Source organism: Vulpes lagopus, chromosome 5, assembly GCF_018345385.1.
Source record: "Vulpes lagopus strain Blue_001 chromosome 5, ASM1834538v1, whole genome shotgun sequence".
Lineage (NCBI taxonomy): Eukaryota > Metazoa > Chordata > Mammalia > Carnivora > Canidae > Vulpes > Vulpes lagopus.
The window spans coordinates 46,511,080-46,533,960 of NC_054828.1; the positions used below are offsets into that span (position 1 = coordinate 46,511,080).

General features: G+C 38.1%; 1 long non-coding RNA gene across 2 annotated transcripts in view; it reads left to right on the top strand.

Annotated features, from left to right (window-relative positions):
- The window catches only part of LOC121490524, an 81,407-nt gene extending 62,949 nt beyond the window's left edge, over positions 1 to 18,458 (top strand). For both annotated transcript variants that reach the window (XR_005987703.1, XR_005987705.1), the window contains one exon: positions 17,950 to 18,458. This is a non-coding gene — a long non-coding RNA (uncharacterized LOC121490524). The remainder of the gene's footprint in view (positions 1 to 17,949) is intronic.
- The last annotated feature ends 4,423 nt before the right edge of the window (positions 18,459 to 22,881 follow it).

Below are 22,881 nucleotides of genomic sequence, written 5' to 3' on the forward strand. Positions count from 1 at the left end.
ACATCACTGGTACATGTACCTAATAAATCTTAGCCATTGTCATTCCTTTATGATCACTTTAATTACTCTAGTACTCTAGTATTTATAATTTTTCCCTAGATTATTTCTTTCTCTGTTTTATCTATTCCTTCACCTCATCTGACCCCAACCAGCTCTCTTAACATTTCAGTCTCTTCTCTGAAGGTCCTAGTAGGAAGCTTGCTCTTGGAGGTCTTAGAAAACCTCACATCCAGAGCACCTGGGTGGCTCAGTGGTTGAGCATTCTGCCTTTGGCTGCCTTTGGCTGCCTTTGGCTCCCTCTGCCTATGTCTCTGCCTCTCTCTCTCTCATGAATAAATAAATAAAATCTAAAAAAAAAAAAAAAAAAAAAAGAGAAGGAAAACCTCATGCCTTTTCATTATTGAAAGTGAATATATATGTGAATATACATATATACATACATATGTGTATATGTATATATTGTGTATATATATATATAACAAATTTCTCAACAGTCATAAAAGAGTTAAAACAGATATTCTTAATACAAAGTATAAAAGTTGTACTGACAAAAACATTTAGAAAAATAAATAAAATGGTATTGGCCACTCACATATACAGGGATATGGATTGTTAAATTATATAACAACTTGATTTCAAGGTTAAATCTCAAACCATCATCAGCAAAGTGTGTTGTGCCAAACATCTAGAAGTCTGGAGCTAAAAACCACAGCTAAACGGAGTCCTGGGCTGTATTTTGGCAGATCCAAGAAGCAAGAGGACAAAGTGTGCTTCATCTGAGCATTTGTTCAAAGCACACTGAGCATAGTTACCCCCAACCACAAATCACCCTGTTCAGCTGTTCCCATCCAAATTCAAGTAAAAGAACTTGAGGAAATTTTTCTCCCCAAATATTGAAGGATTTGTCCCTCTGTGTGATTTTTTTTATAAATCGAATCTTAAAAGGAAACATCTTCCAGCTTGGTGTCTTCATCTTCATGAACCCTTTCATATTGAACTAATGGAAGATCATGAGGTGGGAAAGAAAAGTTCTGTACCTAGCTGGAGACTTCTTTTTTTTTTTTTTTAAGATTTTATTTATTTATTCATGCGAGACACACACACACACAAAGGCAGAAACACAGGCAGAGAGAGAAGCAGGCTCCGCGCAGGGAGCCTGACGTGGGACTGGATCTTGGGACCCCAGGATCACATCCTGGGCTGAAGGCAGAGCTAAACCACTGAGCCACCCGGGCTGCCCAGAAGACTTACTTCTGTAAGGTGCACTGCCCATAGGGATTCAGAATTCCTTCCTTCTAGTTTTTAGTGCTGGCTTCACCCACATCCCTCACCCTGCTCCATATCCCCGTACTCCTCAAGTTACTGAATCTGAAGATAAATGAATTACACTCGGGGCAAAGGAGAAAGGAAAAGGGGTGGGAGTAAGCCTCAGGTTCTATATGAAGAGTCCTACAGATTAAGAGTTTCATTTTCCCTCATCACTACTCGCTGTTAACTCATGACTTAAAATTAATCTTGCCCTTTTTAAAAATATTTTTTAAAAGATTTAATTTATTTACTCATGAGACACACACACACACACACACACACAGAGGCAGAGACACAGGCAGAGGGAGAAGCAGGCTCCATGCAGGGACCCCGATGCAGGACTCGATCCGGGGAATCCAGGATCCCGCCCTGAGCTGAAGGCAGATGCTCAACCACTGAGTAACCCAGGTATCCGATCTTGCCCTTTCTCACAACATTTGGCAAATTGAATTCCCATCAGCAGATTTGGGAGGACGAGGAGAAAATGAGCGCTTAAAAATTATTATTGCTTCCAATCCTGCCATGCGTTTGCTGATTTCAGAACTGGTTGTGCATAAAACAGGAGGGAGCAGAGTGAAGGCTTGGAAGTTAATGAGAGATCGCTAGACTCCAATAGTCAGAAGATCCGGGTTCTTCCAGATGTGGACCATTGGGTAGCAGCAGACAGATGAACGTTCCTAAACCTGCACATTCCAGGCAGCTGCTCATGCAGTAGTGCTATACAGGGGGAATGTGAATCTGTTTGGTGACAAAAGACAATAGCCATACAGAAAACAAAACAGTAATCTGGAAGTCAAGAGTCAAGGGACCAGTTATAACCTAACTTTTGCAGGGGGTAGTCATTGTGCTTCACCTGCAAAGTGGGGGAGAGTAACACATTACCCAGCTTTCTTGACAGGGTAGTAGTGACCATCAAATAAGATAAAATACGTAAAAGCCTGAACATATGTGAGACAGCATGACAGAAATGAGGCAGTGGTCTAAGTAACTGCTAAGGTGCCTTCTTATAGCACAATTCTATACCCCTGACAGTCTTGATCTGAAGTCTGACAAATTTATTTGTAGAAAATCTGGCTTTGCCAGAAATACTGGCAAGCCATTCATAACCAACTCTTGTGCTTAAGGGCTACATAAAATAATAGTTCTACATAAATACATGGAGTAGTTAGAGCAATGTAAGAATCTGAAAAGTGTTTTCTTCCCCCCATTAGTTTTGCACCTGGAAGAAAATACCTAGCCTCTGAATGAATAGTAGTGGGATGTTGAAAAGATGGTATCATGTCACAAGAGGGAATAGGAGGACAAGAAGTTAGGGTAGCACCAGGATAAGGAAGGGGTGGGGCACCTGGGCGTATTTATCCCAGAGAAAAAAAATGTTATGAGACGAACACAGATGCTGCCATAAAATATTGAAAGAGCTGTTACAGAGGAGATGATTAGATACTCTGTTCCAGAAGGCAGATCACTGAGCACAAAACGAAGATGTTGGATTGAATGATCTCTGAGTTCCCTTAAATAAAATTCTGGCATTCCAGAGTTACAAGGAGAGAGGCTGTGGCTCTGCACAAGAGACTACTTTCCATAAATAAGAGTTCTCCTTCAGTGGGCAGAGACACCCAGTTCTGGAGATATTTTGACATTCAGAAGGAGCCCGGATTGCCATTTAAGAAGGAAGTGGGGGGCATGCCTACATTCTGAGTAACTTGAACTCTGTGATGGCGTGGCCTCTCCAATTCTAGGATATTTTGATTCTTTGTGTCATAGAAAGTGCTAAATAAGGGCTCTATATGTCCTTCGTTGTCAGTGGGGGTGTCTAGGTGGTGATTGTTGTCATTCTCCTTTTCTCTCTGGCATGGAAATTGCTAGGCAGCAGATTTTCCAATGCACTTGAATTCAAGTGCACTAGCCTTATTTTCTAATTTATTTGTTTTTTTTTTTGTTTGTTTGTTTTTTGTTTTTTGTTTTTTGGATGGTTGTTCATTGTAAACAGCTGTGAACAGTTGTTTTTATAGCAGCTACAAGACCAAAGCCACAACAAGCTTGTACCAAGAAAATCCTATATCCAGTCTGGAATGAAGATGTCATTGGATTCTGTTTTGCTGATGGCATGTGATAAACTGATTGACAAAGTCTAGAAATAAATCAAGATCATCCTGACGTTTAGAAATCTGACAGACAGATGGTACCAGCACGTTTCAAGCTCTTAACTAGGTCATAGTCTTATAATGAGTTATGATGTTTTCTGACATTCTAGACAACCATCCTGCCTGCCTCTAGGACAACACGTTGTTGGATTTAGAGGAACAAGTTAATCGTCAACAGCTATAAATTCTACAACTGGAAGAATAAGATTAACAACAGCAAATTTACTGAACACCTTATTAACACTGAAATGAAGCTCATCCCAGCAGTTATGAGGAAGCTCAACATGTAAATGTCATGCACAAGAACAAGAACAACTATTGTACACTAAGCAAGATGTAGAAGTAGAAGACAGAAGGCTGAAAGAAACAATGGATATATTGGGACACTTTCACCTGCAAATGCCAGAAAGTCCACCTAAAAATGGCCTTAGCAAAGGAAATTTATTGACTTACATAGTGAAAAGTTTGGGCTTGGCTGGACTCAAGGATGCAGATGATGTCCAGACAACATTCACACCCCATTTCCCCTTGATTTCTCTTTCTCTCATCTTGGCTTCCATTCTCAGCAGATTCCTTTCACTTGGTGGCCCCTAGAAACTCCAGGCTTAAGTTCTTCCCAACTCCAAGCCACATAGAGACAGCACCTCTTTCCCAGCTGTTTCAAGGCCTTAAATTGAGTTTCATTGACTTGGCTTTGTCATGTGCACTTCCTTCACTAATGGTACAGCCTCGGGTTGGATGAATAAGGTCAGCACCTAAACCACAAGGACAGAAAATGAGAAGACCAGGGAAGGAGGAGTAATCAATGCTGGGCAGGCACAAACCACTGATATCCATTTGCCTAGAATAGCTTCAAGCAATGTGGTAACATCACGAATGGCTGGGAAACTTCTATAGGGTACAGACCCAGGCAGCTGGAGATCCAGACTTTGCCATTTTATGAATAGAAGCTTCAGTCCCATTATAGATGAGGATACAGCAGCTCTAAGAACACCAAGCAGTTCTGGGGTTTGGATGGTCTTTAGTCTAAGAATAGGCATCAGGCACATTTGGCACAAGAAGATCCCATGTTCTCAGAGTAGCCTACTCAGGCACAAGTGCACACACATCGGAACTTATCAATAGTGCCGTCTTAGGAAATGACAACTCTGTGAGGGTATGTGGGTGTGCATTAATGTTCACATGCAAGTATCAATGGTCTTGATGTCATATCATTGAGAAGTCCTGAGAAGAGCACAGTAGCCAAGCAGTGGTCCTGGAAACTAATTTTTCATGTGGCAATGGGTAGAAGAGAGAGGGGACAATAAGTTAAAACCTGAGCTAGCTTCCTCTCTGTGGGAAGGCGGGGAATCACTCCTTGGGAAAGAAGAAAAGGTAGTAACTCTCATTGCTTCTGCTTCATTTTGGAGGTGGATGGGTAAGTCAGGACAAAGTAGAGCTTTTAGCAAGTTGAGAAATGGGTTCTTCAGTCAAGGAAGGGAAAAAGCCACTGTGGGAGAGACATGGAAAACACTCTAGTTCTCTGAGGACTTAAAATAAACCATTAAGTTTTAGGAGCCATTATTTTGACTTTGAGCACATGGAGAAGACAGTGGCATATCTGTCCCCCTGGGGCAACTCCTTTTGCCCACTATTACCAACATTTTAGTTACAGTCAGGTGTGGATATGCCTCTTAACAAGTATTGGTATTTCTTAATGATATGGAAAGCGTGAAGTCCATCAATGGTTTACAAGGAAAATCATGTTCCTATATTCCAGCTTCCTTTTCTATGAAGTCCAGCACGAAAGGAAGGAAGGAGGGAAGGAAGGAAGGAAGGAAGGAAGGAAGGAAGGAAGGAAGGAAGGGAGGGAGGGAGGGAGGGAAAGAGGAAGGGAGGGAAGGAGGAAGGGAGAAAGAAGTGGAGGAAAGAGGGAAGGAAAGAAGGGGAAAAGGGAGAAGAGAAAGAAAAGCAAATAAGAAAAGTAAGGAAGGGAATTCCTTTTTTTTTTTTTTTAAAGATTTTATTTATTTATTCATGAGAGACACACAGAGAGGCAGAGACACAGGCAGAGGGAGAAGCAGGCTCCATGCAGGGAGCCCCATGTGGGACTTGATCCCAGGACTCCAGGATCACACCCTGAGCCAAAGGCAGCTGCTTAACCACTGAGCCACCCAGGCATCTTAGGAAGGGAATTCCATATATTAATTTGCTAATGTTGTCATAACAAAGTACCACTGACTGAGTGGCTTAAATAATGGAAATTTTACTTCTCACAGTTCTTCAAGTTACAATTCTAAGATTGTGGTGGAGAGTCGGTTCCTTCTAAGCATTGTGATAAAGAATCTTCCATGTGTCTCCCCTAGCTTCAGGTGGTTTTCTGGCAATCTTTGGTATTCCTTGCCTTACAGCTGCATCACCCCAATCTGTACCTTCATCTTCATATGGTGTTCTCCCCATGTGGTTGATATCCAAATTTCTCCTTTTTATAAGGATACCAGTCATATTGGATTGGGGCTCATCCTAATGATCTCTTCTTAACTACCTCTTCAATGACCTTGATTCTAAATAAGGGCACATTCTGAGGTACTGGGGGTCAGGACTTCAACATAGATTTTGGTGCATGCACAATTTAACCCATAACAGCCCAGAATCCTTCTTATTATTGCAGAAGGTATAAATGGCTGCAGACTTTGCTACAGTGTTTGAATTCCAAAACTAAATATGCTCTTAATACAATGATAGGTGTCGGGGTGGTATATGCTTCAGGGTTCCCTCTTTCCCATCACTGAGATAATCATGGTGACTGAAGGATAAAAGACCAGATTCTTCCAGCCTGAAAGATTTGTATCTTTTGAAGCAAAAATTGGATGAAAATCAAAATTCCTTTTGTATAAAGGGACTGATTCTTTGACTTTCTAAGGCATGGGAGAGGAAAACTCTTTGTTTCTTTTTTCTCAGTAGGGACAAGAGAATACAGTACTTCTCTTTCTACTCCCCCTCTCTGAAGGAGGGGCATGGGAATGGTGTTGGTTAGCTCCTAATTTGACTTTTGAGAGCAATTTCTCATGTTTCTGATACAAACCAATTGATCACATGTTGCTGCAAATGCCCACTTGCCCAGTGTGAGTGAGTCTTTGTGCTGAACAAAAGGAAGCCAGCCCTACATTTAACCACAGTCAAGTCTTCTGTGGGACAGACAGGAATAACATGCATGATTGCAACCCATAAATAATACACCTCGTGTCATCTGCATCTTGCTTACTCTTTAAAACAGAGACTACTATTCCTGGACAAGTCAATGTTAATCCTAGACTCCTAACTTCAGGGCCACTTCTTGCAGGGAGTGGCATTTCCCTTCACCTCTTCCTCTCTCTATATTTTCAGTCCAGCCAAGCATAAATAAGTAGGCAATTTCTACCCTGATCACTGAAGCTCTAAAGATAGGGCACTGAACCCACTAAATGATGAATACATGCCATATGGAGCTAACGGCAAGTTCGGATGTAAATTATCTCCGTATTGCTCTCTGCATTGCGGATAAAAAGTCCCTTGTGTCATCTCTTTGTACTGAGCTGTGTGTATTTGAAAACAGCTAAAATCACTGAGAAAACTGGAACATTCAATTTCATCTAAAAAGGACTGGATATGGCTTTTATTAATGATTAGTGAATGTTTTTAAAACGTGATTTGGTATTGTACACAATTTATTCATTGGAATCTTGTATTTTAAACTCAGATGTTTGAGTCCTCCTAAGCCAGCTGTATTGACAGTGCAGTGTACAAAAGTTGGAGTCAAAAGACCCTGGTTTGGGTTCTTGCACTCAGAATAATATTTGCCAAACATTTACTGAGTTGCCAGCAACTGTTCTAGGCAATTTATGTAAGTTATATCATTTACTCTTCACAACAACTTTAGAAGACAGGTCCTCATTATTCCCACAGTATATATAAGAAAACCATTCAAATAGTTATGAGAAGAGCTGGATTCAAAGCCATACTGTCAGCCACAAAGCCCATGTTCTTTATTACCCCGTGTGGCCTCTTACCTTCTAGTTGTTTTGACCTAAAGCAGACATAAATACTTCCTTGGTCTCTTTTTCTTCATTCTTGGGGGAATTGAATTAAATATTCTCTAAGATCCTTTCAACTTCTAAACGCTCTGTGATCACTCCCTTTCTACTTTTCAAGCTTTTGTCTTTTGTTTAAATACTGGCTTCCTTCTTCAAACCCTAAGATAATCCTCCTGTTGATGGGGGGGGGGGGGTGTTAAATCCTTATTGTGTCAAAAATTAGAAATTATTTATTAGAAATTAGAAACTGCTTTCCCTTGGACCTATCTTCCTGTTGACCTGTGTGTAGTTTTCTATTAGTGCAAAAGGGGCATTGGAAATCCCAGTTTCCTGCAGAGGTTCTGAGGGTCTCAGACAATGCATGGATGAGCTGTGTGATGTATGGGTAGCCCCTCTAATAAACTATTTAGGAATACAAGTAACCACTTATTATCTGCCTAATTTTCTGGGTATTCTGACCTAGATTCGATAAAAATACATTTGCAACATGGCATATTAGTTTCTGATTAAGCTTTCCGAATTTTTTTTAATGGATTGATGTGCCAAGCTAAATACAAGAGGTTAACTATGTTCTATGCAACCATCTGTAGGCATTCCAATACAAAGAACAGAATTATTATTTTAAAGATACTCCTAGGGATTCCTGGCTGGCTCATTTGGTAGGGCATGCGACTCTTGATCTCGGGGTTATGAATTCAAGCCTCATTTCAGTTTAGAGTTTACTTAAAAAAAAAAAAAAAGATACCCCTAAAGAGTTCCAGAATCTGCACAAGATGGCTAAGGAAAGAGTAAGAGGCAAGTGTGAGTGTGTCCTTATAAAGTCTGAGGTGGAGAAAATTCAAAGATAGCAAAAGTGATCCAGTCCAAAGTAGTTATTGCTGAAATTTTCAAATGAATGAAACGTAGGTGACTTTTTTTTTTTTTTTTAACCAGAGTAAGTATACAGATTATTAGATGTGCCTACTTTTGAAAGAGGAAGATAAGAACTTTCAAGTCTACTAAAGGTAGACTCTGGAAAAAACTCTTCAGCTTTCCTTTTCATTGGAACTTGATCCTCACAAAAGTAGAGAAGTGTTATAACTAGAAGCAGATTAAAAAAAAAAAAAAACAGGGATCCCTGGGTGGCGCAGCGGTTTGGCGCCTGCCTTTGGCCCAGGGCGCGATCCTGGAGACCCGGGATCGAATCCCACGTCGGGCTCCCGGTGCATGGAGCCTGCTTCTCCCTCTGCCTGTGTCTCTGCCTCTCTCTATCTCTCTGTGACTATCATAAATAAATAATAAAAAAAAAATTAAAAAAAAAAAACCAGAATAATGATCTCTTTCAGGCTCTGATTTTTGGCTTGAGAGATAGTTATTAAAGAAAGTAAATTATTGGATGTAGAAGCTGGATATTTTATTTTATTAAGATTTATTCATTTATTTATGATAGCCATAGAGAGAGAAAGAGAGGCAGAGACACAGGCGGAGGGAGAAGCAGGCTCCATGCCGGGAGCCTGACGCGGGACTCGATCCAGGGACTCCAGGATTGCGCCCTGGGCCAAAGGCAGGCGCCAAACCGCTGAGCCACCCAGGGATCCCAGAAGTGGGATATTTTAGATAGCATGAGTGATCAAGACTATCTCCTCCCTTATACTTCGTTAATTTAATCAACAAGTTATACACTATCTGCTTCCTTCAAAAAGACAGAAAAGAAAGAAATCAGCATTTACTGAGTACTTTTCATATGTCAGACACATTTTTTTTTCTTCATCACCTTGCCTTTCCTCCCACCCAGTCTTGATCATACAGAAAGTATAAGCGATGTAGAAGCTGGATATTTATTTTATTAAGATTTCTTCATTTATTTATGATAGCATATACAGGAGTAGATTCAAGTTTCAGAATGACTATTCTGGCTTTGATTCACAGAGGACTGGTATGAGTATTGAGAAGGCTGTTTTCATGCCACCCTAAGTAAGGAAGTATGTATTCCAGTTTATCCATCCATACTCAGGAGTCCCAGAATTATATCCATGAATCATTTGAAGCCTGTTTTTTTTTTTTGTAATAGTTACTAATCCACCACAAATATATATTTTTAAAGTTTTTATTTGTTTATCTGAGAGAGAGAGAAAGAGAATGTGAGCATGAGTGGTGGCGGTGGAGGGTGTATAGGGCAGAGGAAGAAGAAGCAGACTCACTACCAAGCAGGGAGCCCCAGCGGGGCTCGATCCCAGGACTCTGAGATCATGACCTGAGCTGAAAGCAGACACTTAACCAACTGAGCCACCCAGGTGCCTCCACACAAATATTTAAGAATTTAAAACAAACTTGGGGTGCCTGAGTGGCCCAGTTGGTTAAACATCTGACTCTTGCTTTCAGTTCAGATCATGATCTCAGGGTCATGAAATCCAGCAGCAGGGCTCTGTGCTGGGCAAGGGCAGGAAATCTGGTTGAGATTCTCTCTCCCTCTTCCTCTGCCCCTCCCCACCTCTCTAAAATAAATAAATAAAATCTTTAAAAAATTTTTAAAAGAACTTTCAAGGTCTGTAGTCATTTTTATTGAAAAGAACCCTTAAATGCAATAAAACTCAAGCCAGTCTCATTGGTTAAAAGATGTGTCAGAGTGCCTGGATGGCTCAGTCAGCAGAGCTTGCAGCTCTTGATCTTGGGGTTGTGAGTTCAAGCCCCATGTTGAGCATAGAGATTACCTAATAATAATAAAGACAGAAGTCTCAATGCCTTTTCAGTGAGCTGTGGAAATAAATATCTGTAAATATAACCTTAACACAGTAAATGTCAAGTGTGATAGAAAAAAAACAAAAATTGGTTAGTTTAGAATCTATTTTGATATATCTCCCTAAAATAAAATTTCTTCTAACGTTGAAGTAATTTTTAAAAATTATAAATGTTGGGGTACCTGGGTGGCTCAGTGGCTGAGCATCTGCCTTTGGCTCAGGTCGTGATCTCAGGTCCTGGGATCGAGTCCTGCATCAGGCTCCCTAGGAGCCTGCTTCTCCTTCTGCCTGTGTCTCTGCCTCTCCCTGTGTGTCTCTCATAAATAAATAGCATAAAATAGTCTGTTCTCTTATTTGTATCTTTTTTGCTTTGTTCATTTATTAAATTCTATACATGAGTGAAATCATGGTGTTTGTCTTTCTCAGTCTGATTTTAATTTTACTTAGCATTATATTCTCTAGGTTCATGCATGTTATTGCAGATGGCATGATCCCATTTTTTATGACTGTGTAATATTTATCTATAAATATATCTATATCTATGTCTGTATCTTCCTTATCCATTCATCTACCAATGACTCTTAGGTTGCTTCCATATCTTGGCTGTTGTAAAAAATGCTGCAATAAACATTGGAGTGCTTGTATCTTTCTCTTTTTTTTCATTTATCTTTTTGAGTTAGTATTTTCATTTTCTTAGGGTAAATACCCAGTTACTGGAATTATTGGGTCATACGGTAATGTAATAATCTCACTGTGGTTTTGATTTGCATTTTCCTGATGATTAATGAGAATCTTTTCATGTGTCTATTGGCTATTTGCATGTCTTCTTTGGAAAAATATTTATTCAGGTCCTCTGCCCATGATTGTAATTGGATTATTTGGGGTTTTTTGGTGTTAGATTGTATGAGCTCTTTATATATTTTGTATATTTACCCCTTAAAGGATATATCATTTGCAAATATCTTCTCTCATGCAGTAAGTTGTCCTTTTTGTTTTGTTGATGGTTTCCTTCACCCACCGTGCAAAAGCTTCTGTTTTAATGTAGTCCCAGTAGCTATACTTTTGTTTCCCTTGCCAGAGGAGACATTTCTAGAAAATGTTTCTATGGGTGATGTCAAAGAAATTACTACCTTTGTTTTCTTCTAGGAGTTTTATGGTTTCATGTCTCACATTTAGGTCTTTGATCCATTTTGAGTTTATTTTGTGTGTGGTATAAGAAAGTGGTTCCGTTTTATTCTTTTGCATGTAGTTGTCTGGTTTGCCCAACAGCATTTGTTGAAGAGATTGTCTTTTTCCCTTTGTAAATTGTTTTTTTTTTTTTAATTAATTTATTTGACAGTGAGACACAGAGACAGAGAGTGAGCACAAGTAGGCAGAGTGTTAGGCAGAGGGAGAGGGAGAAGCAGGCTCAATCCCCAGGACTCTGGGATCATGACCTGAGCTGAAGGCAGCCGCTTAACTGACTGAGCCACCCAGGTGCCCCCTCCCATTTGTAAATTCTTGCCACCTTTGTCATAGATTAATTGGCAATATAAGCATGACTTTTGAATTGAACAATTCAAAACAATTATTGCATAAGACTGAACAAATCCAGACTAGTTACCAGCCATGGAAGGATCTAGTAGCCAAGAATGTATGATTTTAAAACTTTTATTATCCACTAGGGGCTGTTCTTATGCCCCTCAATCAAGTGCTTAGTTAATCATATATATGTAGTCAAGGTTAAGAAACTGGAGTAGACTGAAAAAGAAATTCGAATACCACTGAAAACCTTTCCAAAGAAAAGATCCTACTTTCTCCCTATGAACTAATCAAATTTGAACCTCACAGTGTTTGGAATTTTCTGGCTGACCTCAGCTGAAATGAAAACGCCAGGGAGAAAAGGCAGGTGCAGTGATGACGACAGATTTGTACAGTTCTAGGTTTTTTGGCTATTGTCAACAAACTTTTGGAAGATCAAATCAAGAGTCCTTGGATGTCCTCAGATTAATTTAGAAAGTTGCTCCATCCAGAAAGAGGGCTTTAACTTTTTTAAAAAAAAGATTGATTTATTTATATTAGAGACAGGGAAGAGGGAGGGGCAGAGGGAGGGAATCTCAAGCTGACTCCCTGCTGAGCACAGAGCAGATGAAGGGCTCAATCTTATGACCCATGAGATCATGACCTGAGCCAAAATTGTAAGTTGGATGCTTAACTGACTGAGCCACCCAGGTGTCCCTAACTTTTTTTTAAAGGAGTAAATTCTCCTTTTCGAAACCAATCTAAAGGTTGGTTTTCCTCTTTACCCTTCATAAACCCAGTGTGTCAGTTAGGATTATGTACCTTTACGTGTGACAGAAAAATAACGATGGCTTATGTGATTATTTCTGTTTCATATAAAAGAAGTGTGATGGTAACCAATTTAGGGTTAATTGTACTTGTCCTAAACTTTTGTGAGGGACCTAGATTCCTTCCAGCTTGCTACTTGATATCCTTCCTTCATCCTCATCACCCAAGATAGCTGCTAGAACTCTAGCCAACCCACCTATATCTCAGCCATAGACTGGAGGGACCAGGAAAGGCATATTCTCTCCCTTTAATGAGACTTCTGAGAAGTTATAACAAGACTTAGCCAAATTCAGGCAAAAGCCTCTTTTGTAGCTGCAAAAGAGGCTGGCAGGTCTTTAGCTGAGTGGAAATGGCTCAGTTTAATCTGAGTTCTAGATTTAGAACTTTCTAGAGAAGAAAAAGAGAATGGATGGATATTCAGTAAGTAATTTTGGTTGGGGTCCAGGAAAACCTAGAACATACAGTTCCTAAATCCAAGTGTAGGACATTTTCACATTTTATTTTATTTTATTTTTTTTTTATTTTTTCATTTTCACATTTTAAATTTCTGTGTTAGAATACTAACTTTGCCAGGCCCTCCAGTGCATTCAGTTGTCTTGTGACATTTGGTTAAATGTGGCTGTAGAATAATATAATTGATAAATGCCTTTGGTCAGTGGTCTGTTTCTATATTTTATCTTTCTTACTATCTGCCTTATGAGATGTAAATGACACCACCATAAATGTTACCCATTATGTGACTTTTTATCTTTTTAAATGAATTTTTAAAAAGATTTACTTATTTATTTGAGAGAGAGAGAGCATGAGCGGGAGGGGTAGAGGGAGAGAGAATCTCAAGCAGTCTCTGTGCCTAGTGCAGAGCCTGACTCAGGGCTTGATCCTAGGACCCCAAGAGCATGACCTGAGCTGAAACCAAGAGTTGGATTCTTAACCAACTGTGCCACTCAGGCTCATGTGACTTTTTAAAATGTACGATTCATGGGGCACCTGGCTGGCTCAGTCAGTAGAGCAAGACTCTTGATTTCAGAGTTGTGAATTATAAGCCCCACATTGGGTGTATTACTTAAAAATAAAATCTTAAAAAAAATAAAGTGTACAATTCAGTGCTTTTTAGTATATTCATAGAGTTGTGCACCCATCACTGCTATGTAATTTTAAAGCATTGTCATCACTCCCAAAAGAAACCCCATATCTATTAGCAATCTCCCATTTCCCTCTTCCCCAAGCCCCTGGCAATCACTAACCTACTTTCTATATCTTTGGTTTTGCCATTATCGTCATTTAATATAAATGGAATTATAGGGGTGCCTGGGCAGCTTGGTTAAATGTCTGCCTTTAGCTCAGGTCATGATCCCAGAGTCCTAGGATCAAGCCCCATATCTGGCTCCCTGCTTGGTGGGGAGTCTGCTTCTCCCTCTCCCTCTCCCTCTACCTGCCACTACCCCTGCTTGTGCTCTCTGTGTCAAATAAATAAATATAATCTTTTTTAAAAAATGGGATTATATGTGGTCTTTTATGACTGACCTCTTTCATTTAGCATACTTTAAAGGTTCACCATGTTGTACCATCTATCAGTACTTCATTCCTCTTTATGGCTGAATAGCATCCCATCGTATAGATGGCCATATCTTGTTTATGCTTCCATCATCTAATGGAATTTGGGTTGTTTCCACTTTATGTCTCTTATGAATAAGGCCATTATGAACACTCATATACACATTTTTGCATAGCCTTATGTTTTCATTTCTATTTTTATGTATCTCAGAGTAGAATTGCTGAGTTATATAACTCTATGCTTAACATTTTAAGGACCAACTTTTTTCCAAAGTGGCTGTTGCTTTTTATGATCCCACCAGCAATGCATGAGGGCTTCCATTTTGCTGCACCCTTACCAACCCTTGATATTGTCCTTGATTTTAAGTCATCTAAGTAGGCGTGAAGTAGTTTCTCATTATGGTTTTCATTTCCATTTCCCTGATGGCAAATGATGTTGAGCATCTTTTCATATGCTTATTAATCATTTATATATCTTCTTTGAAGAAATGTCTATTTAAATCTGTTGCCAATTTTTAAATTGGATTATTTTTCTATTGTTGAGTTACACAAGCTCCTTATCAGATATATGATTTGCAAATATTTTCTCCCATCTGTTGGCAATTTTTAACTTTCTTAATGGTGTGCCTGAAGTACAAAAGTTTTTAATTTTGAGAAAGCACCATTTTTCTTTGTTGTTCATGCTTTTGTTATTTAAAAAACCATTGCCAAGCCCAAGTTCACAAAGATTTACTCCTGTTTTCTGCTAAGAATTTCATAGTTTTAGTGGCTAACATTTAAGTTGATAAACTTTTTTGTGTTGATTTTTGCATATGGTGTTTTTGTACTCTTAATTTTCATAGTACAATAACAAAATCATTGTGAATCCTGGGTATCTCTGCAAAGAAGGTTCAAAAACCTCAGCGACTCATAGTGGAACAGATTGAACTCTTTGGGCTGGATTGCTATTGAAGTTATAAACAATATACTCTAGAAAGAGTAATCTGTTGTATCAGTGCTTCTTTTGTTTGTAATTTATCATAGATAATTTACAAAATGACCCAAATTGACTGATGATTACTCTCCCTTCTAGAGCTGGGTATAAACAATTGAATTAGGAATTGGTACATTTAAGAATAATATCTTCCATGTTCCTAACAGTCACCATTCTGCCTTCATGGGAATTATGACTATAAATTTTCAGTTTTTGGTCAATCAGAAAATTAAAGTTTGACAAATTCAATCAAAAGTCACTCCAACTAAATGCAAACTGGGAGAGTCACTGTGGAAAATAGTTTGGAGTTTCCTTAAAAATAGAAAAACCCTATAATCAAATAATTCCAGTAACTGGGTATTTACCCAAAGAAAATGAAAACACTAATTCAAAAAGAGAATGCACTCCTATGTTTGTTGCAGCATTGTTTGCAATAGCCAAGATATGGAAGCATCCTTAGATAAAGAAGATGTGATATATATATATATAGATACAGGTATAGATATAGGTATAAAACGCAGTCATAGAAAGATATAACCCACACAAAGAAGAATGGGATCATGCCATCTGCAACAACATGGATGGACCTAGAGAGTACAATGCTAAGTGAAATAAGTCAGACTGAGAAAAATAAATACTGTATGGTTTAACTCATATTAGAATCTTTAAAAAGCCAAATGAATAAACAAACAAAAAGCAGAATTAGACCTATAAATACAGAGAACAAACTGATGGTTGCTAGAGCAGGGTGGCAGAGGTAGAATGGGATATGGGAAAAATGGGTGAGGGTGAGTGGGAGATACAGGCTTCCAGTGCAGTGAAGAAGTCACAGGAATAAAAGGCACACCATAGGGAAAACAAAAATAATAATAGCCCAACTGGGGGAAAAAGACAACACTTTTAAGCTAGCAAAAACTAGATTATCATAATGAAGACAACTGTTGAGAAATTCTAAATGAATCTTTCAGATTTTGCACAGATGAATCCATTGATTAAAGGCAAGAATCTTTAACATCACAGAAATAGGGCTGAACAGTTCTTAAGAGTATCTCTCTTTTAGCCTTTAACCTCTAGGTAGCAAAGTATCATTTTCCCATTTCTGTTTTACAGATGACACAAATGAAGCGACTTTTTCTTGGTTTCATTTCTTGGCTTTCTCAGTTTTGGCTTCCTTCTCAGGCAGACTTGTTCTAATGGAGGTCTTTGGAAGTAAAATAGAATAGTCATCCTTATAGCTATCCATCTAAGAGGAAATTGCTTCCCTTCCCTAATCATCCTACTTCTACCAGTTGTCCCAGAGTTGTGTCTGCTTGGCTTGACATGGAGTTGTGTCTATATGTACATATGTGTATCTACACTTCCTCCTTCCATCCAAGTTATGTGAGTTCCTAGGATGGTACAGCTAGTAAGTGATGGAGCTGCAACACTAACCAGTTCTCTGTGTCAGCCCTATTCTGTGTTCTGTGTGCTTCACTATAACTGGCTTGAGTCTCTTCAGACTACAGGACAATATTGGATTTCTAATACCTCTTTTAATTGTTTTAGACTATTTCTTATTTTACAAGTTATTGAATTTGCTATAGCTTACATTTTTATTCTGTGTACATTTTTCCTCTGAAATAAGTTAAAATTTCTTGAGGTCTTCAGCTGTGATTTATCTATTTTTAAAATATCAATTATTTTTTACATTTTTATGCCTTTTTGATGTATTTTTTTAAGTTAACACTTTCTTCCATATCGTAGGCACTTGGCAAATACTTGCATATTTGAGCTATCTGACTTGACACAGAAGCAGAGAACAGAATCCTCTATATAGAATATGAATATAAGAAGAGAGTCCAACATGAGTCCTCAAGTAGAGGATAATGGGTAAAATACCTAGCAGGACCATGAAATTCATGGTTCTAAATCTGAGTAAAGCAATTCAAGCACATAAAAAGTACTGATGAAAACTTACACTTATTTTAGTGATATACAATACACTCAGAAGACATTCCTAGGAATACAATATTTTCTGAAAGAAGAGTCTTCATTCACTCCCCAAACTGAAGTGTGTCCATGGGCAAAATGGATCCAGAATCAGAACACATTAGATGTACTAGGGATGGATTTATTCCAGGGACAGTTTTCACGTTTATCATTTAAATATGATTTGTAAACAGAAATTATAGATGAAAAGCTTTTAGATAGAGACAGAACATTTTAAAGAATAGAGGTTCATATAATATCTTTAATCTAAGACTACAGTTATACCATTTTAGTCATTTTTGTAAAAAAAAAACAATAAAAACATTAAGGGAGAATTTTTAAAAGATTTTATTTATTTATTTATTTAGAGAGAGCACGAGAGACTGAGCTAAAAAAGGCAGAGAGATAGGGAGAGAGAGAATCTCAAGCCGATTTCTGTGCTGAGTGCAGAGCTGGATGTGGGGCTCGATCTCACAACCCTGAGATCATGACCTGAGCTGAAATCAAGAGTTGGATGCTTAATCAACTGAGCCATCCAGGTGTCCTCATTAAGGGAGAATTTAAAAAAGAAATGATATCACTCATAATCTTTACACCTTAACATAGTTGTGTATTCTCTTTGAGTATTTATTCTCTTCTGTATTTTTACATTTGTTAAAATCATAGAACACATACAAGATAAAAGCTAATTTTTAATTATTTTACCTCTAAGATATCTAGGAAGAGAGGTAAAATATTTCTGAGTACAGGGCAGTGAAAACAAGCTTTTAAAATTTTATTTTCTGAAAATTATTTTACCTAGTCAAAAGGAAAATCAAGTAGGAAAGGTGTTTCTTAAAATCCTGTCACATTCTTTTTTTAAAAAAAATCCTGTTACATTCTTTTTTTTTTTTTTTTTTTTTAAGATTTACGTATTTGAGAGAGAAGGAGAGAGAGAGATAGAGGAGGAAGAGGCTGAGAGAGTCCCAAGCTGACTCCGCACTGAGTGCAGAGCTGGATAAAGGGCTCATCGATGACCATGACCCCAAGATCACGATGCCAGCAGAAACCAAAGAGTCAGACAACCAACCAACTGCACTACCCAGGCCCCTAATCCGTAATGGTTATTCTTAATAAACATTCTTAAAAGTTGCATGTTGAGCTCCAAGGAATGCATTGATCAGGTTGTTTTGTTCACATTTAATAGAGGGCAGGTAATCTCAAATGATATAATTTCGATTTTGGCAAATGTTAGTTTTTACATTTTTGTAATTAAAATAGTGTTGCCCTATGTCTATAATTTTAAAAAATGGACCAGTATTCTCAAATGGTTCAATGAAGCATAAAAATAGTGATAAAACAGTAATGTAAATACTATAATTCAAAGAAATGTTGTAAATAAGACTCCAGTGAAAATATAAATTATCAATCTGTGTGAGCTGTGACAAATCTATATGTGACTTTGCACAAGGAAATAAAAGTGTAAGTTGGTAGTATAACAGTAAGTATTTGAAAATTGAATTTTAATGAATGGGCAATCTATTAATGTTACTCCCTAGGATTTAGTGACTCCCTAGTCATTGTTAATCAAAACACGGTGGCTTCTCATCAACTGAGATTTTCTAAAGCAAATATTAAAATCATGGTTTCTAATTGGTACAGAATGTGAGCTCTGTGAGGGCGGAGATTTTATCCCAATACTTAGCACAGTGCTTTGAGTGTGGTAGTTGTTCACAAGACACATGTTAATAAATGCATAAATTTTTTACTACAAATATCATCAAAGAAAATCAGAATCGTAAAACTATTATTCAAACTTGTATTTCCTGTAGCAAAACTAGGGACAAGTTATACTGTTGCCTTAAAGCTTGCGAAATCAGCTGAAAGTTAATAAGATGTTAATAAGAGAAAGTAGAATGAATTATTGGCAAAATTATTTGATTGGATAACATTCCTGGGTATTGCAAGCATCCATAGCACACAATGTTGAAGAGCACTTACTTCGGCCATCCACTGTTCAGCATGGCATTTATGAAGAAGTACTCAACAAGTTATTTGTTACTGATGACCAACTGCAGGATTTTGGTAATTATTTTGTAAACTGTGGTGTAAAGCTGGAGAAGAGGCATGTATAAGGTCACTTTGAGTAGCTAGCAAGTATGTCATTATAAGAATGAAAGAAGTTCAGCAGTCACCCATAGGCTTCCTGTTTCTGCTTTGATTGTTTGAGGACAGAGTGAATATTCTAAAGATGATCAAGTTGTGACCTTTAAATATACTTTTTTTTTTAGCTTATGTGAAGAAAAATGAGTAACATTCTCATTTCCTCCACTAAAGTATAAAATACTTGTTATCAGGGGAAAACTGATCACATAGAAGTTTTAGAAATGAGAAATGGGACACTGATAATGCCAGATAATTATTTCTCACCAAGTATACCTTAGCACTATGTTCAATATCTAAAACAGGCTACTTCAGGGATAAAATTTCATGGTTTTTTAATGTTGAAGATGTCAGGATTTCTTGAGAAGACTCAACTATGGCACAAAAATTTAACTCTTGCACGACAGTTGACTTTCTTTGGAGGAAAATATAAGTGATTCATTATTGGAAATACTTAAAAATAGCATCCAAAAGTTGCTACAAAATATGAAGAAATATCCAGCAGATCTCACAAAATCCGCTTTGCTAGCAGGCTATGTTCTACCCTCTATAAAGCCCAGTCACTAATTTGGTGATTTGCTGTAAAAAGAGGGATCTGGAATGATATTGCAGCTCTCTCTGGCTCCCATGTTTTCGCCCTTGCCCTGGGATTCTTCTTCATCTTGGCTTGTTTAGCAGATTTCCAAAAATGTGCATGAGTTCTACCCTCTGAAAACCACATTCATTTTCCATCTCACCTCACCTGGGACAAGCTTCTGCAAGAAGGCTGCTTTCCTTTGGTCCATGCTTAGTGCCCTGGTAAGTAGGGTTCTGCTTGATTTCAGCTGGCTGCTGTTTTTTTTTTTCTCCCACGGTTTGAGATGGAAATGCTCTGATTTAATACTACATGGCGGGTACTCAGTGCCCTCCCAGATTGTGAATTCCTACTGCTTTTCTTTGCCTCTCCTGTCTAACCTTATTATTTCAGAAGATGTTAATTTTATTATCTTGTTCACACTAAATATAGTCATCCAGGAATTATTCAGAGGAAAACACTGGTTGGATGCTTTATCTAGTTACCTGGCATTTATTCCAGTTTTTGAAAACATAGAAGCAGCAGAGGTCAGTTTACTTTTTATGATTCATCAAAGACTCAACATTTTATGGGAAATGACCACTAGACCTTGGTCAAGAATACGTACTGACTTTATAGGAGATAAATTAATTGAATTTAGCAAAAACTTTCTCAGAAAGAGTTCCTAATTCCAACTCAAACCTTTGCTGCAATACTTCTGGTAATGGTCCATTTATTTGTGATGTGTAAAGATCTCATAATTACACTTACCTTGATATACGCAGTCTTTGTGCACTGGCACATCACCATCCCTCAAGTAATTTGAAAGGTCAGAAGAGAGGATGGTGTAGACCAGCAAGTGTACTCTAGGGTCAGGACTTGTATTTAGCTGATCCACAATAGGATAGTGGGGCCAATGGTTTATGGCTATCATCCATTCAAATGGTTAATGTCTCTGTGGTGTTACTGCTACATTTTGAATATCATCAATGCCTGTAATAATTCTTGAGGATTTCTTGCTCCAGATTAACAATAGGAGACTGGCCTACTGAATCACCAGAGGATGCTTTCTATAGACTTGTTTCTGTCTCTATCTGAATTTCATGGCAGTTAAGGATGCTCCTCTGTCTCTACCAACTAGGCCCAGGTTAGCCTTTCCTAACTGGATTATGCTATGGAACTGGACAAAATTGTTTTTTTTAGCATATAAATTAGATCCTGGAATTAGTGTCATCTCAGATTCAATGTGCAAAGGTTCATTATGGCTAACTGCAAAGATTTATTCATGGGAAGCTAGCATAGAAACAATTTCTTGAAAGGACACTCTCTTATAGCTGAAAAATAGTTTTCTTTTCTTTTTTATTATTTGAGAGAAAGCAAGCACCAGACAGAGAAGAAGATAGGGATCTTGGGGAGAGAGACAGAGGAAGAGGGAGAGAGAGTCAAGCAGGCTTCACACTGAGTGTGGAGCCCACAATGGGGCTTGATCTCACCACCCTGAGATCACAACCTGAGGCGAAACCAAGAGTCTGGCACTTAACCAACTGCACCCCGCCCCCAACGTAACCTAAAAGATAGTTTTCGGATGCAGCTTTTCTATACTTTCATGTCAACAAAAGATCTTGGGTCCTGAGATAGAAAAAAAAAGTCTATTTTTTAAAAGAATAAATATTAAGTTCTAGGTACTTTGTTAGAATTATTACTTGAGGTTTTAGCAGGTACAAATCTCAAAAAAAATTTCAGGTTTGCAAGAAGCATGATTTCATTTTTCTGTAACTCAACTCAATTTCTATTCCAAGCTCTGACATCACAAGGGGTGGCAGACACTTAATTGTAGTCAATTTGGCAGGAACTGCATCTAAACTGTGGGGATTTACACAGTATCAGAGTGTCAGAGGAAGGGGATGGAGCACTTGATCCTTGCTCCTCCTCTACCATGGTGGCTCCCCCCCCACCCCTCCCCAGGTTTCTATCTGCATTCTTTCTCAATTGCAGGAGTCCCCATAGATTGCTGCTTGGTCAATCTGGGTCTATCAGCAAGGCCTCTTTAGGCCTGGTGGTTTCCATTTCCTCTGTACCCTTCTTGGGGTCTGGAAATCATCATATTAGGTTTCCAGAACCTTCATGGTACTATGTAAGGCTTCATTGGCAGTTATGGTAGCTATTAGCCACATGTAGCTATTTAAATTTAAATTAATGAAGATTAAATATTCACACTCCAGTTTCTCAGTTACACTAGCCACATGTCAAGGGCTCAATAGCCCCAAGTGGCTAGAGACTACTATATTGGACAGTCAGGTATAGAACATTTTGTTCATCACAGAAAGTTCTACTGAACTGTACTTTAAAGTCTTGGCTGAATTATACATACAGTTCAGCTTTTTATCTTTTCTTTAGGGTCTTGCCTTCTCCCTCTGGCCCTATCAAGCAAAAAAAAAAAAAAAAAAAAAAAAGTTAAGTTATCTCTCCCTGCTCTCAGATCCCATAGATAGATCCTGCTATTTCAGTTGCCCCTCTCCATGGCTTATGCCAGAATAGAGAATAGTGCACTAAGTCTTATTCCCAGGGACCCACCAACATCTAGTTTCTCAATACTTTCCTCCCAACTCTTCTTCCACTTCCAGCTGAGGAAATCCATTTCTCATCTTTATAAGAGGAAGTTCTACTATTGTCTATAGCAGCACTGTCCAATAGGGATATAATGTGAGCCACATGTATAATTTAAATTTTTCCTGCAGTCACATTAAAAAAGCAAAGTAACAGGTGGAATTCATTTGCTGTGTCTTATATTTAACTCAATATATAAAAAATATTATAAGTTCAACACATAATCAATATAAAAATTATTAATAATATATATTCCATTCTGATTTTATATGCTAAGTCTTTGAAATTGGTGTGTATTTTATTTTATTTTATTTTATTTTATTTTATTTTATTTTTTGGTGTGTATTTTATACTTACAGCACATCTCAATTTGAACTAGCCATATTTTAAGTGTTCAATAGTCACCTGTGGCTAGAGGTTATCATACTGAACAGTGTGGGTCTCTTAAAAGATCCATTTCATTACTCCCTAAAGGGCTGGGATTTTGAAACTCAAAAACCAGGGGGAAATTGCCCATTTCTCTGCATTTTGTTAT